The sequence below is a fragment of the Lathyrus oleraceus genome, chromosome 1 (assembly GCF_024323335.1).
Source record: "Lathyrus oleraceus cultivar Zhongwan6 chromosome 1, CAAS_Psat_ZW6_1.0, whole genome shotgun sequence".
NCBI classification, from domain to species: domain Eukaryota; kingdom Viridiplantae; phylum Streptophyta; class Magnoliopsida; order Fabales; family Fabaceae; genus Lathyrus; species Lathyrus oleraceus.
This window is the reverse complement of record NC_066579.1, coordinates 243480555-243498136: the sequence shown is the minus strand read 5'-3', so window position 1 is coordinate 243498136 and position 17582 is coordinate 243480555.

The window sequence follows — 17582 nt, the reverse complement described above, 5'->3', positions numbered from 1 at the left end:
ACATAAGCCCTTAGATGCATCTGAGGACAAGAGGCACCATCATACTTAGTGAAAATGGGAATCTTGAATTTGCGGGGAATGACCACATCAGAGACCAGACCCAAGTTTTCGAAATCCAGACCGGGCACTTTCTGCCCCTCCATAGCTAGCATACGTTCTTCCAGCAACTTGTACTTATCATCCTTCGGAGAGTACTGTTCATGTTCATAATCTTCATCGTCGTCCTCAGAATTGACGAGATTAGGATTCTCATCTTCCGAATCATTCTCGGTCTCTTCTTCTGAATCCTTCGGAATTCTAATCTTGACTCCTGTAACCTGTCCCTTAAGCCTTCTCCCCGGGTTGATGTAACCCACAGGTTTCTGGTCCTTCTTCTTCTCCATCAAAAGAGCTTTCAGTTCTTCCTGCCCCTTAGATAAGCTCAGCATCATTTCCTGGAATTGAGCATTCTGGGCCTGGAGATCTTTGACAGTTTGTTCGAGAGCCATTGTTCAATCTGTTTGAATCTGCTGGAATCTGTTTGATAGGAAAATCGTGAGAACACTGATCCTTTAGAATACCTGTTATGCGATGCAATGCAATGTATGAAATGTTTTCAAGGACTTTCGGGATTTAACTTTGCATAAACTAACAAAAAGAGCTTTTTTTTTCTTTTCTCTTTTGTTTTTGCTTTTGTTTTTGTTTTTTCTGTTTTTTTTAGCAGAGTTAAATCCCTAAATCCTTGAAATGGTTAGTACAATACCATGATGTTATGATGTTATGTTGTTATGATGTCATGTTGTTATGATGTCATGTTGTTAGATAAATAACAAGCACAAGCAAGTCACACAACAATCATTCCTAGGTTTTAAGGCTTGCGTGAGTTCCATAGGTAAATACCCTCCCCACTGAAGTTTGGTTGGTTCAACCTGTCTTAGAATAGTAACCGGGTTCTAGAAGGATCTCAAATCATTGACCTTTCCTTAAGTCCACTTCAGTGCAACACCAAGTGGTTGACCGAAGCTTCCCTAAAGTCCAATCTCAAAGAGTGTAGTATCGAGTCTCAACCAACTCCAGTCGGAACCGAAGCCAGTTATCTCACTACTTTCTAATGGCCAGGATGAGTCAATTAGGGTTCTAAAGGTCTGGTTAATGCTTTTATGACACCACGCGAATGCCAAATATTTCCTCAACTAACATGAGGAACATCAGGACATCCAAAGTGCCACATTAACCGTAGCCATCATTTTGACCATTCCAGTATACGCCGGACAGTCGCGATGATCTCTTGCTACTTACCTAAGGTACACTAGATCCGGGTGTAGGATCTTTCACTCAAGCATAACATACCCAAGCAATCCCTTAAAAATAAATCAGACAAATTGAATAAGTGATCTTGTTTTTAAGGTAACCTCTCTTTTTAAATATTTAGGGTCCCCAGCAGAGTCGCCAGTTCTGTCATACGGTGAACTGGACTTTTTTGTGGTTTTAATCGCAATGTCGCGGTTAGCAAGAGTCGCCACCGACTTTTCTTTTATCCAATAAGGAAAGGTGGAAAAGAACAGGAAAGACCTTAATTTAGATTTTGGGTTCGGGAGGTACATTATACAAAGGGAAGGTGTTAGCACCCTTTGTATCCATGGTTATCCATGGGCTCTTAATTGCTCGATCACTTATATTATTTTTGTCTGAAAAAAAGTGTTTGTGAATTGTTTGGAAAATTGTTTTGAAAAGAGAATTTAACTTTGTAATGATTATCGTATGAATGTATACAAAGTGGTTATCCCGTTTTAGTTTTGAAAATTGTTTAGAAAAATATAACTCGGTAATGATTCTAGTATGAATGTATACCAAGTGGTGATTTTCTAAAGGCATTTTGAAAGGTGTGAGGTGCAAAAAAAATGTTTTAAGTTGTGAGCCAGCAATTAAGAGTTATACCGACCCAAGGTCTTTACGGGTATTTCCTATCCTTATGAGGGTAAAACTGTCCTTATTATTGAGAAATAAGTAGTTTTATCCTTTGGATGTAAAAGGGTCATCGTAGGGTCATCGATTGGTCATTGAAGGCAACAGTTACGAGGATACCTTAGCATTCGAAGGGACTATCATCTTTTAACCGTAGGCAACATCGGAGGGTCATCGAGGGACAAAGTTGTATATTCGAAGGCAACATCCGAGGGACTATAATTTATTTTATGATGATTTAACCGAAGGGTCTTTGCTAAGGGTATCCCCACGTTCGCGGGACATGACCGTAATATCGTAATCGTAAGGCAACAAAGAGAGGTCCAAGATCACTTATTCAAAGGCAAAGTTTTACAATTAATTATATAATTAGGATGAAACTCCACATTAAAATTATTAAAAATAATATATTAAAAAATTAATACATTAGAAATTAATACATTAAAAAATTAATTTAGGGTGAAACTCCACAAGGGTATCCCACAAATAAAGTGGAATACCTAGCCAATAACCTTTTCCTGGGATATGTGAACCTTTACGAAACTCAAAAAAAGAAACATGTCAGAACACCAAATCAGGGTGCAATCGAAGATTACACCGGAGAAATATCACAACAATAAATAGGATAGGATGAATAATGCATGGCTATGATAAAACATAAAAAAAAACAGAATAGAAAAGTCAGCTACTGTCTCGTTCGCCTCTGCCTCGCCTAGCGAATGCCACGGATTTTGAATTTGAAAACAGCCCCATGTTAGGAACTTTGAATTTTATGGCATTTTATCACAGGAATAACATGGTCAAACATTCAGGGTATTCAGGCATATTTAAATTCCCATACGAAAGCAAATTATATATCAACATTTAATCATGATGCATTATATATGTAGATATGGCCAATTGAAAGTATAAACAATAGAGATACGCAAACCTGTTTGCCAATTCAAGGTTGAAGGGATTGACCACTTGTAGTATCGGAATAAGTTAGGCAGCGGGAATTGGACGGCGATGGCTTCGGTGCAGATGGGCTGCCTTCAGGGTTTCTTTACTCTGAATTCTCCGGGTAGGCAGGGTTCCTATGCCAAAGTTTCTATCCGTCCTTCTCTGTTCTCTCTCTTTCTTTTTCCTCAAGGTTTTGTTCCAAGGAAACCTCAGAGTGTTTTGCTTCTCTTCCTTCTTTCTCCAGTAAATCTCCCAGTGTAAACTCCAAGTGTCACTCCCCTACTGAGACTTCAGTATTTATAGACTAATTTCGTGGGTAATGGGCTTGGAATGAGGGAGACCCAAGTCCAAAATAATTTGTTATATTTTATTTATTTATTTATTTTAATTATTTAATTAATTAACTAATTAATTAATTAATTTTTTTTTTTTTTTTTTTTTTTTTTTTAGGAAAAATGATGGGTAATTTTTGGGGTATGACAGCAATATAGCATACTTGACAGTCAGCTTCCCAGCAGGAAGATGCTTTTTAATAGGCCACCCTTTCACCTGCCTTGTTGTAATTTCTCTACAGACCTCATTGTCTATAGCTTCCAATTCACCTGCACCCTTAACTCTTCTTACCAGTAAATTGTTAATGATAGTGGGAGAGAATGTGATACACTTACCTCTCACAAATACTTTGCAAAATTCCTTGTTATTCTTATCAGCAATATCCTCAGGAATATTGACAATGAATTCCTTAACCAAACCCTCATAACACTGGGATAACCCAAACACAGTCTTCATCAACCCAACAGTCTTTATTAGGTCCATGACCTCTGTTGGAGTAGGTAGTGAGGTTGCGTGTGAAAAGGTAATAGATGGTATTTCCAAGACTAGGTGATGATTTACCATAAAGGGGGTGCTTTATTTTAAGAAAGTAGACAATAATTGGATTACTTTGTCCAGTCCATATTAATTGCTACAAATTTTCATAAATGCAAATCCATAATTTCTCTCTCAGGAATTCAAATTGATTTGCATCCAAGGCCTTTTTAAAAATATCAGCTAACTGCATCTCAGTAGCAACATGCTTTAGGGCTGCAATTTTATCCTCCACGAGTTCTCTAATAAAATGGTGACGAATATCAATATGTTTTGTCCTGCTGTGCTGAATAGGATTCCTAGAAATGTTTATAGCACTCAGGTTGTCACAGTACAATGTCATGACATCTTGCTTGACATTGTATTCAGTTAGCATTTATTTCATCCACACCAGTTGAGAGCAACTACTTCCAGCTGCTATGTATTCAGCTTCAGCAGTAGACAGAGACACACAATTTTGTTTCTTACTAAACCATGATATTAAGTTGTTCCCCAAGAAGAATCATCCTCCTGATGTGCTTTTCCTATCATCAGCACTTCCAGCCCAATCAGCATCACAATATCCAGATAGCACAGATTCAGATCCAAGAGTGTATAACATCCCATAGTCCCTAGTGCCATTGACATATTTCAGGATCCTTTTCACTTGGTTTATGTGACTTACCTTTGGTTCAACTTGATATCTAGCACATACACCTACAGCAAAAGCAATGTCAGGTCTGCTTGCTGTGAGATATAGCAGACTCCCTATCATGCTTCTGTAGAGACTTTGATCCATACTGACACCATTTTCATCTTTAGACACTTTCAGATGAGTAGGAGCAGGTGTCCTTTTGTGGCTTGCATTCTCCATGCCAAACTTCTTAAAAATATTGTTGGCATATTTACATTGAGATAGAAAGATAGAATCTTCCATCTGTTTAACTTGTAGCCCAAGAAAATAGGTTAGTTCTCCAACAAGGCTCATTTCAAATTCAGACTGGATTTGTTCAACAAAATGTTCAACCATCTTACTTGACATCTCACCAAACACAATATCATCCACATATATCTGAGCCACCATGAGCTTTCCTCCTTCATTTTTGACAAATAAAGTTTTATCAATGCCTCCCTTCGTGTATCCATTGTCAATGAGAAACACTATGAGTCTCTCATACCAAGCTCTAGGAGCTTGTTTCAGCCCATAGAGGGCTTTCCTCAACTTGTACACATGCTCTAGAAGATTTGGGTCTGTGAACCCTTTAGGTTGTTCAACATACACTTCCTCGTTTAAGTAGCCATTTAAGAAGGCACTTTTCACATCCATTTGGAACAATTTAAACTTCAGAATACACACCACTCGTAGCAGTAATCTAATGGACTCCAGGCGAGCTACAGGAGCAAATGTTTCATCAAAGTCAACTCCTTCAACTTGAGTGTACCCTTGTGCTACTAATCTTGCTTTATTTTTAGTAACCACACCTTTTTCATCAGATTTATTCTTGTAAACCCACTTTGTTCCAATAACATTTATTCCTTCAGGTCTTGGAACCAATTCCCACACTTCATTTCTCTTGAATTGGCCTAACTCTTCCCGCATGGCATTGATCCCGCATTCATCAATTAAGGCTTCTTTGACATTCTTAGGCTCAATCTTGGACTCAAAACAAGCATGTGAGATCACTTCCCTTGATCTAGTGGTTACCCCTTTATTTGGGTCTCCTATAATGAGATCTTTAGGATGATCCTTCTGAATTCTGATAGAGGGTACCTTATTAATTTTATCAGCTTCAGATTCAGCTTGAGTGGACTCACTCTCATTACTTTTGTCTAGGAGATCAGCTGGGGCATCATTCAGAAATGTTTCAACATCGTCTGTGACATCAGTCTCTTGATCATCAATAACAAAATTGATAGATTCCATCATAACTTTTGTTTTGGAATTAAAAACTCTAAACGCTCTGCTATTTGTTGAGTAGCCCGGAAATATTCCTTCATCACTCTTGGGGTCCATTTTCCTTCTTTGTTCACGATCAGCCAGGATATAACATTTACCACCAAACACATGGAAGCATTTGACAGTAGGCCTTCTTCCCTTCCAAACTTCATATAAAGTGGTTGGGATCCCTTTCTTCAAGGTTACTCTGTTGTGAACATAGCAGGCCGTGTTCATAGCTTCAGCCAGAAGTGGTAAGGCATCTTCTTAGCATGAATCATAGCTCTAGCAGATTCTTGGAGAGTTCTATTTTTCCTTTCTACCACACCATTTTGCTGAGGGGTAATAGGAGAGGAGAACTCATGATCAATTCCTTCAGATGAACAAAATTCAACAAATTTACTATTCTCAAATTCTTCCCCATGATCACTTCTGATTCTGATAACATGACTCTCTCTTTCTCTTTGAAGTCTTGGGCAAAGATCTTTGAACACATCAAACACATCAGATTTTTCCCTTATAAAATTTACCCAGGTATATTTGGAGAAGTCGTCCACCACAACATAAGCATACCTTTTCCCACCAAGACTTTCCATCTGCATAGGTCCGATCAAGTCCATGTGGATAAGTTCCAGCACTGTATATGTGGTGTCATGTTTGATCTTCTGATGTGACATCTTTATCTGCTTTCCAATCTGACAATCACCACAAACTCTTCCTTCATAAATCTTTAATCTTGGGATTCCTCTGACAGCTTCAACATATATAATCCTCTTCATTCCTTTAAGATGCAGATGACCCAGTTTTTGATGCCATAGTTTCACTTCTTCTTCTTTAGCTAGAGTACACATTGATGAATAACTAGTTTCTTGAGAATTCCACATATAGGAGTTTTCCTTAGACCTGACTCCTTTCATGATCACCTCATTTTTTTTCATTAGTAATCAAGCATTCAGTTTTTGTGAAGTTCACATTTAGACCTTGGTCGCATAGTTGACTGATACTGATCAGGTTTGCAGTCAGTCCTTTAACAAGCAACACATTATCAAGGTTAGAGACTCCAGGACATTTCAACTTTCCAATCCCCTTGATTTCACCCTTTGCTCCATCACCAAAAGTTACATAGCTGGTGGCATGAGGTTGGAGGTTAATTAGCAGGTTTTTTCTTCCAGTCATGTTTCTGGAGCATCCACTGTCAAAATACCAGTCTTCTTTGGATGAAACTCTGAAGGAAGTGTGAGCTATAAAGTTAGTAAAACCATCCCTAGGAACCCGCTCTTTTTTGTTAACAGGGATGTGTTGTTTGGGTCTAGGTTGATGATGAGTAGGACTGGGATAACCATACAACTTAAAGCAGAATGGTTTTATGTGGCCAAATTTCCCACAGTAATGACATCTCCATCTTTGGTGTTTTCCTTTATGTTGTCTTTGCTTGTGATGTTAAGACACCTGATGTGACATCTTTGGTTTTCTACAAGTGGGACTACACTCAGGAGAGGACTCACTGAACCCAAGGTCAGTCATGTCTTCTTCCATCTTTCCAGTCAGGACGATTTTGTCTAAGGTGTCAGATCCACTGTTTAGCATTCTGACATACTTCATCATCTCATCCAGTTTGGAGTTCAGGAACACGACTTCGATCTTCAACTTAGAAATGTTTTCTAAGTGTTATGTCTTCTCATCCTCTAGTTGGGTTATCAATTTCTTCTGATTCTCCACTTGTTGACACACTTCTTCACTTCTAAAACAAAACTTCCTATAGGTAGTAGCTAATTCATCAATGGTTACTTTATCATCACTTGAGTCTTCATCAGAATCCCATCTTCCAGTCAAGGCAGTCACAAGATTAGTAGACTCTCCTTCTGTTTCACTTTCATCAGACCAAGTAGCAGCAAGACTCTTCTTTTGTTTCTTCAGATAGGTCCCACATTCAGCTCTAATGTGTCCATACCCGTCACATTCATGGAACAAAATTCCTTTGCCCTGTTTGGATTTTTCCTCAGATTTTGTTCTTCTTCCAGCATCGTTGGACCTACTGATGTCAAATGAGTTGTTCTTTACATTAGACTTTGACCTTACATCCATCCTCTTCAGGAGTTTGTTGAATTGTCTCCCAAGTAATGCTACATCATTTGCCAGATCTTCATCAGTATCCTGACTACTGTCTTCCTCTTTCTCTTCAATGTTTCACATAAAGGCTATGCTTTTGAGTTTCTTTTCAGATCCATCACTCATTCCCAACTCGAATGTTCAGAGGGATCCAATTAGATCATTCACTCTCATCTTGCAGATATCTTGAGATTCTTCTATGGCTGTCACTTTCATGGTAAATCTCATGGGAAGTGACCTGAGAATTTTCCTCATAAGCTTTTCATCTAACATATTCTTACCCGGGGCTTCTAAGGCATTAGCAATTTCAAGGATATTCATATGGAAGTCATGAATACATTCATATTCTTTCATCCTCAAATTCTTAAAGTTAGTAGTAAGCAACTTCAATCTAGACATCTTCACTCTAGAGGTACCTTCATGAGTGGTTTTGAGAATATTCCAAGCATCTTTAGCCACCTTATAGTTGTTCACCACTCTGAAGATGTTCTTATCAACCCCATTGAATATAACATTCAATGATTTAGAGTTTCCAAGAGCTAGTTCATCCTCCTTCTTGGTCCATTCTTCCTCAGCCTTCTTATCAGTTGTAACTTCTCCTTCCTTAGTAATGAAGGGATGTTTCCAGCCTGTTAAAACAATCTTCCAAGCCTTATTATCCAAAGATTTCAAGAAGGCTACCATTCGAGGTTTCTAGTAGTCATAGTTAGATCCATCCAGAATTGGTGGTCTGTGTATAGATCCTCCGTCTCTATCCATAGTACCAAAAAGTAACGTCCCAAGATCTCACCCAGAACCAGAGCAGGATGCCTGCTCTGATACCAATTGAAATTCTGGTATCAGATTTGAGATGTCGAAGGTAATGTCACGACCCTAATATCTGAACAACAACTAAAATATAAATAGGATAAAATACAAAGAAACAATTGAACAAGTGACACAAGCAATTGTTAACCCAGTTCGGTGCAAACTCACCTACGACTGGGGGCTACAAAGCCAGGAAGGAAATCCACAAAACAAAATTAGTTCAAAGACTCTCAGTAAACAACTTCAAGTTACAGTCTTTTCACCTAATCTATACCCGTGTGACTTCTATCTAAGAACTCTTAGATATGAGACCCTACTCATTCCCCCTCAATCACAGCAGTGATATAAAAACAAATATTTCAAAGAAAGAAGACCCTCTTCAAGGACACATACTTGATCTTACTTAAAAGCTTCAACCAAGTAAACACACACTCATGCTTCAAATCTTAGAGTGGATAAATTACAACATAAAAGTCAGTCCAATTCAAAGATCAATAAGATGAATGAATGGCTCACAATACACAAGCTCACACAAGACTAAAACCCTAAAACTCTATCGCTCTTTCATTCGTTACTTGTGTGTTTAAACCAGGCTTTACATGGCCTTTAAATAGAAGCTTTTGAATGGGCTTGGGCAACATAAAACCCTAATTCTAGTTTCCTTGCATATCTTCTAAGTAACAACATCTAATCATCCCTTATTGGAAAATAGATCATTCTGGTTTTAAATCAAATTACTCCTTGAATACCGCATTCAATCTCCACATAATCACACAAAGATTTGCAAGAAAAACGCAATATTAAGATACATAAGTCCACCAATGTATTTTTTAGGGTTTTTGTTTTTTATTAAGTATTTTAAGGTCCTAAGACCACAAAAAAACAAAATTACAAACACAAAATATATCACAAACACAAATACAATATGGCTAAAGTGAGCAAAGTGAAAATGACTTAAACATAAAAAAAATTGCATGAACGTAAATGACAATGAAAGATAAAGTGCAATAATTTAAATTGAATTAAAGTAAATGGCATTAAAAATAAAGTCAATACAAGAAATGTTAGTGAATGTTAGTGGAAGAAGAAAATTGTTTAAGTCATTCTTTGGAGAACACTAAACAAGCATGAAGATATGAACATATACATCATTCATGAGAAGGGCTTCGTACGACCCCAATTTTGACCCCTAAGATCCCTCATGCCATCTCATGGTTTAGCATTGGCATTGGGATCACATCTTGGTATCCTCATCACCTATCATTCATCGGGTTTTCATTGGGAGAGATCACCAAACACATTTGTGATTGTGTCATGCTTTATTTTCTTTTTTTACTAACCAAAATACCAAAAAGATGTTTAGTGTAGCTTTGTTTCTTTTGTACGTAGTGTGTGTCCACATATGCCTCATCAAGCTCGCAACTAGGGTTTGAGACCCTCAATGCAAGGGATAAAGTTATAAAAGGTCCACTTGATTTCTAAGAATCATATATGAACCCCCGTGTTCTTTATTTGTCATTTTGATCAAGAATTCATCAAGAGTTTGAAGCTTGTTTGTCAAGGAAGCCATAACTCATCTAGGTATCTTATGTGCCTTCGTCAACAATTTTCTTCAAAACTTGGTAAAATATATCATGGGATACTTCATTTTACACCATCATAATAATATATTGTCCTCCATGATCCCCTAATATCAAAGTAACTCCAAGTGTGCAAGTTGGTTCAAGCGGGTTGACTAGAAAAGTCAACTAGTCAAATCTGGGGTTCCCTAGAGCCTATCTCCTGCAATTTATGTCATATGAAAATTATTCCAATAGTAAAGTTACTTTTTATTACATTCTAAACAACTGTCATGTTGGCATCAAGAGCTAATTTTGCATGGAAAATCATTTCTTATGGTGAACGATTATAGGTCATTTTGTCTGTGCCCTAGATAGAAAGTAATCTTCCAACAACCATAACTTCCTCAATTTTTATTATATGAAGATGATACAAGTTTCATGATTAATTTCAAGATGTATTATTCAACTTTTCTTCTTTGAGAAAGGTCAAATTTCACTTTCAAGGTCGTGCTCCATGAGAAAACATTATAGGTCCATTTGGGTCCTTATCATTGAACAAGCAATTTTCCTCAACTTCTAAAATCTATAACTCCATCATGAAATCTCCAAATGGTGTCAAATTTTTGGCCAAATTGAATATAATTGAAAGATATAAAACCTTTAAGAAGTAACCAAAGTCATTTGAAGCTCATAGCAAAAGTTATTCAAAGTGGAAAAAGGGGTCATTTGACTTTTAACTTAAAAATTTTCAAGCATGTTTGATTCCTCCAACTTCAAGGCCAGAATTTATCATGTTCCAAGCTTAAAATGGAAAAAGTCCCAACTTCAAAGTAGTTTCCCATGTTGGTAGCTTTCCAAAGAGTCTAAGATCATTCCATTTGGATCCAAATTGAGGGACTTGTGCATGGTTTCTTTGCATGGCCCAATTTGGCAACTTTTGAACTCAAATGTTACACATCTTTGCATGGCTTCATGTTATGATCTCAGCATCATTTGTGCACGAATTTGGATTGATTGCAATGATCATTTGGGCCTAAACACATGCCCATGCATCCATGCACATTGAATTACTATTTTTGGCCAAATTTTGAAATGGTGCAAAGATCAATTCCATTGCCTATAAATTGATATGCATTGCCTCGGTTTCAATGAGGACCCTTGCCCAAGCTCTCCCTAGAAATCCCATAGCCACATTGCATACAATACCTTGAAGATTTAATTGAAATCTAGCTTCTAGATCAACTTCGGTTTTTGAACTAGAACTCCAAGGATTTGCATCCATTTTGATCCTAATCATCTTCTGCAAGCAAGAGGAACCAAAACCAAGTGGAATTGTATCGAGATCAAGCTTCAAAAGTGCGACCCGAAGGTGAATTTTCACAAACTTCTCTTAGATTCTCACTCATTCCTTGAGATTTTGGCTTGATTTTTGGTTGAATGAAGCCCTGCCAATGTAGGCATTAATACTGAGTTTCTTTGAGGTTGAATCGAAGCAATTCAGTTTGCATACCTAAATTTTCAACTCCACATTTCTCATTATAGAGTGAGAATTAGAAAATTTGGAGGTCATATTTGGAATCCTCGTGATTTTCTCTTCAAAATAGTGTATGATCCATTAATTTTAGTGAGCTTTTGATCTTGACGAATCCAGTGAGGTCGTCAGAGAAGGTGACCGGAGCTAGGGCTCTGGTGGTGTGTTGACGCAACCCAGACCATCTGATCCATTGGCCATGTTCTAATCTGGTCCCTTGATTCTAATAACCAAGTCTACGCGCGTGTTGACTAAGGTCTACCATGGATGATATGCGCACGGCCATCAGATCTGCCACCTCGATTAATGAGGGAGATCTGATGGCCCTAGTTTTTTCTATTTTCTTTTATTTTCCAAATTAATTTTTAAATACCATTTTCTTTTAAAATTCACTATAACTTCAATTTTAATCCAAAAAACATGGGACCACCACCAAAATTTCACAAATAATTTCCTCTTCCCATTTCCGTATTAAACTTATTTTTTTATTGAGTTTGATATTTTTAGTGAAATTTGTGATTTTTGACTTGTTTTTAATTGATTTTAAATACTTCTGAGTTTCAAAAAATGCCAAAAAAATTAGTCAAAGGTCCTTTCACCTTGTTTTACCTATGATAAATCCCTTGGCAATTTCTTTGGTGATTTGAAAGGATTTGAGGTTTTTTCCCTTTTAAAATGTATTTTTCTTCATTTAAAAATTGATTTAAATTGTTTTATTTGCTTTAATATTTTGTTGAACCATTTTATTGACTTCGTGTTGACTCAACTTCTGTTTGGCCTTGGTCTTGGTTGAATTGGACTTTAATTTGGTCAATACTATTGGATTTAAGGGGTTGATGATGTTTGAACTTTATCCCTCAAGATGAATGAATAGTATTGATCTATTGATCTAGTTTGAACTTTATCCCGCAAGATGAATGTATAGGGGTTGATGAAGTTTGAACTTCATATTCTCATTTTTGTCTCACTTAATTCCCAGTCCATTCATGGCTAATGATTTCACATAAGATCAAATGCTAGTTGATTCATCAATGACCTTGTGTCAGATAAATCAATATGAGCTTGATTGAGATAGGTCCACCCCCTTTTATTCTTGTTGTGGTATGATTTAGGAGCTTGGTCTTTAGACCTTATCTCTAGCATGCATTAACACCAATATTATTATTGCCCTACCTCAGATAGTTGTGACTTCTACATAAGTCCAATTACGATTGCTTAACACAACGTTAAATTTGTCCCGAAAGCAATAACATTTTTGTAAGTGAGATTGTAAGTCTCCCATTCCTCATGGTATTGTGTGAAGGCTTTGCCTCTTTTCCATTTATGAGAGCTAGTGGCATACTTATTGATTTTATCCAAGTTTGAGCCCTTCTCATGAATGATGTCTAGGTTCATATCTTCATGCTTGTTAGTGGATGGTTGAGTGTTCCCCCAAAAAGGACTTAAACAATTTTCTTCCTTCACTAACATTTCTTTGTTTTGCTTTAATTTTAATGTCATTTAATTTAATGCAATTTAAGTTCTTGCATTTTACCATTCATTGTCATTTACATTCATGCAATTTGTTTATGTTTCAGTGATTTTCACTTTGCTCACTTGAGCCATATTTTGTGCTTGTGGTATATTTTGTGCTTGTGATTTTGTTTTGTTTGTGGTCTTAAAATACTTAATAAAAAAAACCCTAAAAAATACATTGGTGGTTTGTTGGACCTGTGTCTGTGACTTGATTTGGCACCTATGGACTTAGAGTAGGCAACATCCCTGAGCTATGGAAGGACTTGGCCAATGCCATTAATTTGAGACCTTTTCTTGGCCAATACAATTCATCTGATACAAGCCTTAAGATACTCCTTTGGTTTATCTGTTATATTCATTCTCTTTTGTTTGAATTGTTATTTAGATCTTATTGTTATCATTTGATGCTTGTTTTTGTGAGTATGTTTCAAGGGACTTTTCATTTGATACATCTAAAAGACATTGAAGACTGCTTGCTTTGGAGTGCTTGCTTGGATGTTTGGTTATCTTTATTTAATACCATCAGTCTTCTTATTAATTTATTGTATGATTATGCTTTGTTGCTTGCTTAACAATCCAAAGGAAATGGGTTTCTTTCTGACACTATTTCCTTGTAGATGCTTCCCATTGGTTAGATCTTTTCAACTCTAAACTTTTAAATCGTGTCTAGAATAGTCCCTTCATCGCCTCCTACTTCTTTAATTTCAAAATATCTCTCTCTCTCTCTCTCATTTTCAAAACTTCTTTGCTGGTGTTTTTCAACTTGGCCTTTTTTTAATGAGTAGAAACCTTGGCCTTATGCCATTAACTTTCAAAATATTTTCTTAATCTAACTTATGAATAAACTTAATTATATTGACCTTATATTCAAAAATACAAAAAGAACTACAACCTCATGTAATCCTTTGGCCATTTTGTGGCTTTTTCTTTTAAACTCTTTCAAAAGAGAGAATTTAGATTTGAGTTATCTTTGGTTGAGATAAAATTCTCCCATTCCATGATATATTCATTGTAAGACTTTCCATTTATTAGGGGTTAGTGGTATACTTGTTGGTTGAATCCAAGTTGGAGCCCTCCCTCTTAAATGTTGTAAAGCCCTCATTATCTGTGGATGTTTGGTTGAGTATTCTCCCATGGTAACGAGTTGGATTGAGATTCATCCACTCAATGGAGACCCCTTTGGAATTACTGATGTCACACGAGTAAGTCGTGGATAGGAATTACCTTTTCCGACCTGGGAGTCCGAGAGCATGAGGACCATATAACATTTAACCCAAGTTGGCCTGTTTAAGACGTAGTGTGGAGACTGTTCAAGTATAGACTTGATAACAATTGTTACATAATACTACACTCAGACGAGTTTCTCTTGAGAATACTATGGGTTGATGAGTCAGTCATCCTAAACTATAGTATCTGATAGAAGGGATCACAACTCTGAGAACTTTTTAGAATATTATCTACAGGTTTTATCATTAGTACACTCCTTTGGGATGGTTATTAACCTAACTCCATGCCCGTGACTCACAACAAACCCTCTGATTCTCGGTTGATCCGATAAGTTATCGTCAGTATCAATGGAACTTGGGTGTTGATAAGGTGAAAACCATAATCCACCAAAATGGATGATTGATCTTGATGGTAACTTGATCCATCCCTTGACCTTTGTTTGTGTTTTCCTTGTGTGTGATATTTTCCGTGTGATTGTTGCATTCATGCATACATACGCATCATAACATTCATCACATAAAATAAAATTTTAAGGAACTAAGGTCGTAATTGCAAATATTTTCCGACCATGGATTATGGATGAAGGATCACTAAGAAGTACAGTTTCAGATGTCCAGACTTGAAAGAGTTAAGGAATCTAACATCATGGGAAGCTTTCATCAGTGCTATCTACCAATGTTATAGAAGGACTCTTGAGTGTCTTTGTTCAGTTTTATGATCCTCTCCATCGGTGCTTCACTTTTCTTGATTATCATCTTATGCCCATGTTGGAAGAGTATGCCTATGTCTTGGGTATACATGTATCTAATGAAGCACCCTTTAGTGGATTAGACGAGATTCCGAAGTCTCAAGTCATAGTTGATGCTCTTCATTTGAAGAAATTTGAGATCGATGCCAATATGACGAAGAAAGGAGGTACCCAAGGACTAACTTCTGAGTTTCTCATTGGGAGAGCTACTGCTTTTGCTCAAGTTTGTAGTATGGACGCTTTTGAAGCCATCTTTGTCTTGCTCGTCTATGGTTTATCATTGTTCCCTAACATTAACAACTTTGTTGATGTTAACGCCATTAGAATTTTCTTGATTGGGAATCCTGTTCCGAGTTTATTTGGTGACACATATTTATGTCTACATTTAAGTAATTCTAAAGGTGGAGGAACCGTTGTGTGTTGTGTCCCTCTTCTGTACAAGTGGTTTATTTCGCACTAATCATTATATATTTTTTATTTTTTATGAGATCATACACTTATTTTCATCGGCTTCCTTACTCATGTGTGGTTTAGGATGGTGATGAATGCTAGTATAAACTACTCAAGGGGTTACTTAAAGAAACTTAGAATTAAGGTCTTGGCATAATGGTTATTCAAATCAATGTCGCATACTTAGGGAATTTAGGGTGTTAGGACGGTACCGATATTATCGACACTTTCCCAAGTCTATCTAACAAAGCCTAAAAAAAGAAACAGACTATACTATAGGTGTGTCATGCCATTGAATCAGAACAATTTTTGTTTTTATCATTGGGGGTCAAATCTAAGAGAATTTTCAAACAAAAGAAAAAAAATCATGCAATAGGACTCGACAACACATGTATGACTCGATCAAAATCTAAAAATAACTAAGTAGGAAACTAATGAAAATAAAACAATAAATAATAGAAAAGCGGTAAAAATCCTCCCCGTACTTGAACCAAATATTATCCTCAATGTTTTAGTGCAAGGTAGAGAAAGTAGTAGTGAAACCTGGTAGGGGGCTCAATGATGTCGGTCGCGGCCTCTGTGTCACGCAAAACCTCCTCTATCAAACGCGGGATGAGGCACATGTTGCATGTACTCCCTCATATCGGCCACTTCCATGAGCACTCCATTTATATGCTCGGTGAGGTCACACGCGTTGATCTCAGTCCTCTCGATAAAGTCAAGATGAGTCTATCTAATCTGACCAATTGTGACCCTCATCTCCTCCTACTTCCTATGAATATTCCTAAGTAGGACATCACGGTCCGCATAGACATCATTTTGATGTCTCAACTCACTTAGGATGTCATCAAGAGTTGTCCTCATGGAGGTGTAGTCATACTCCTCGCGGGGCTAATAGCAGGATGAGGTGCCTGCAAAAGAAATAAGGAAGACATGTGTGGTGTGTGCATGGGTGCTAGTCTGGGGAGCATCTTGCTCCATATGATCAGGCTCAGGGGCGGTAATATCAAAAGTCCAATTAGCACCCATTCACACGTCGATGCATGCGACATAATGTAAAGTAACTCCCCTCACCTCTCGGTTACTGATCATTAGAAAATATTTGTCGGCGGGTTTATTTTTGATAAGGCGCATGCTACGCCAATAGTCAAGGTCGGTAAAAAGAGTCTCTAACGGCTATAGATGTAATCAGCCCTTCAACACAAATAGGCCCTCCTGTCCTAACACTAGTGGACTGTAAGTGTGCTAGTTAGAATGGTGTTGGGTTGACATTTGTTTTAGATAAGGCATAATAAATAAGGAAAATGTCTCTAGAATTTACGTTTTCGGTATTCTCTCGACCAAATATAATGCTGGCTAAAATGCAGTGCAAATACCGAATGGCTAGGTTTTGAATAGCGGTGGCTTTAAGGCCTTCCCATTTGGTGGTGGTTTTACCCGTTAGTTACTGCCAAAAGTCGAGAGCGTTGGATTCCCATTCGCCCTCTAAAGGGTATCGGCAAGCAAACTCATCTCCATGAGGGAACGAAAGTAAATCGGCCAATTGATATTGGTTAATACTGTAATTTCTATTGAACATCCTAAAATGTGTACCGGTGGTACGAGATCCTCCTATAGGGGTGGTGAATCGAAAATAACTTAAGAAATCATAGGTGAGTCGAATATAGGTTGGACTAGTTAAAGAGCAAAAGTGAGACATACCTAGGTTGTTAAGCATCCAACGGACACTGTTGAATAAACCCAAAGCACCAAGGGCAGCATCATCGGGGTACCTCTCAGCTAAGATGTCCCTCTTAAAAAGTTTAATTACCACTCGTGCATCGTTAGTGGGAGAGGCTACTGCCTCGATCCATTTTGATACATAATCAACTACAACGAGTATGTATTTGTTACCAAAAGAAGATGGGAAAGGACCCATGAAATCTATACCCCAGACATCAAAGACTTCTAATTCTAAGATACCTT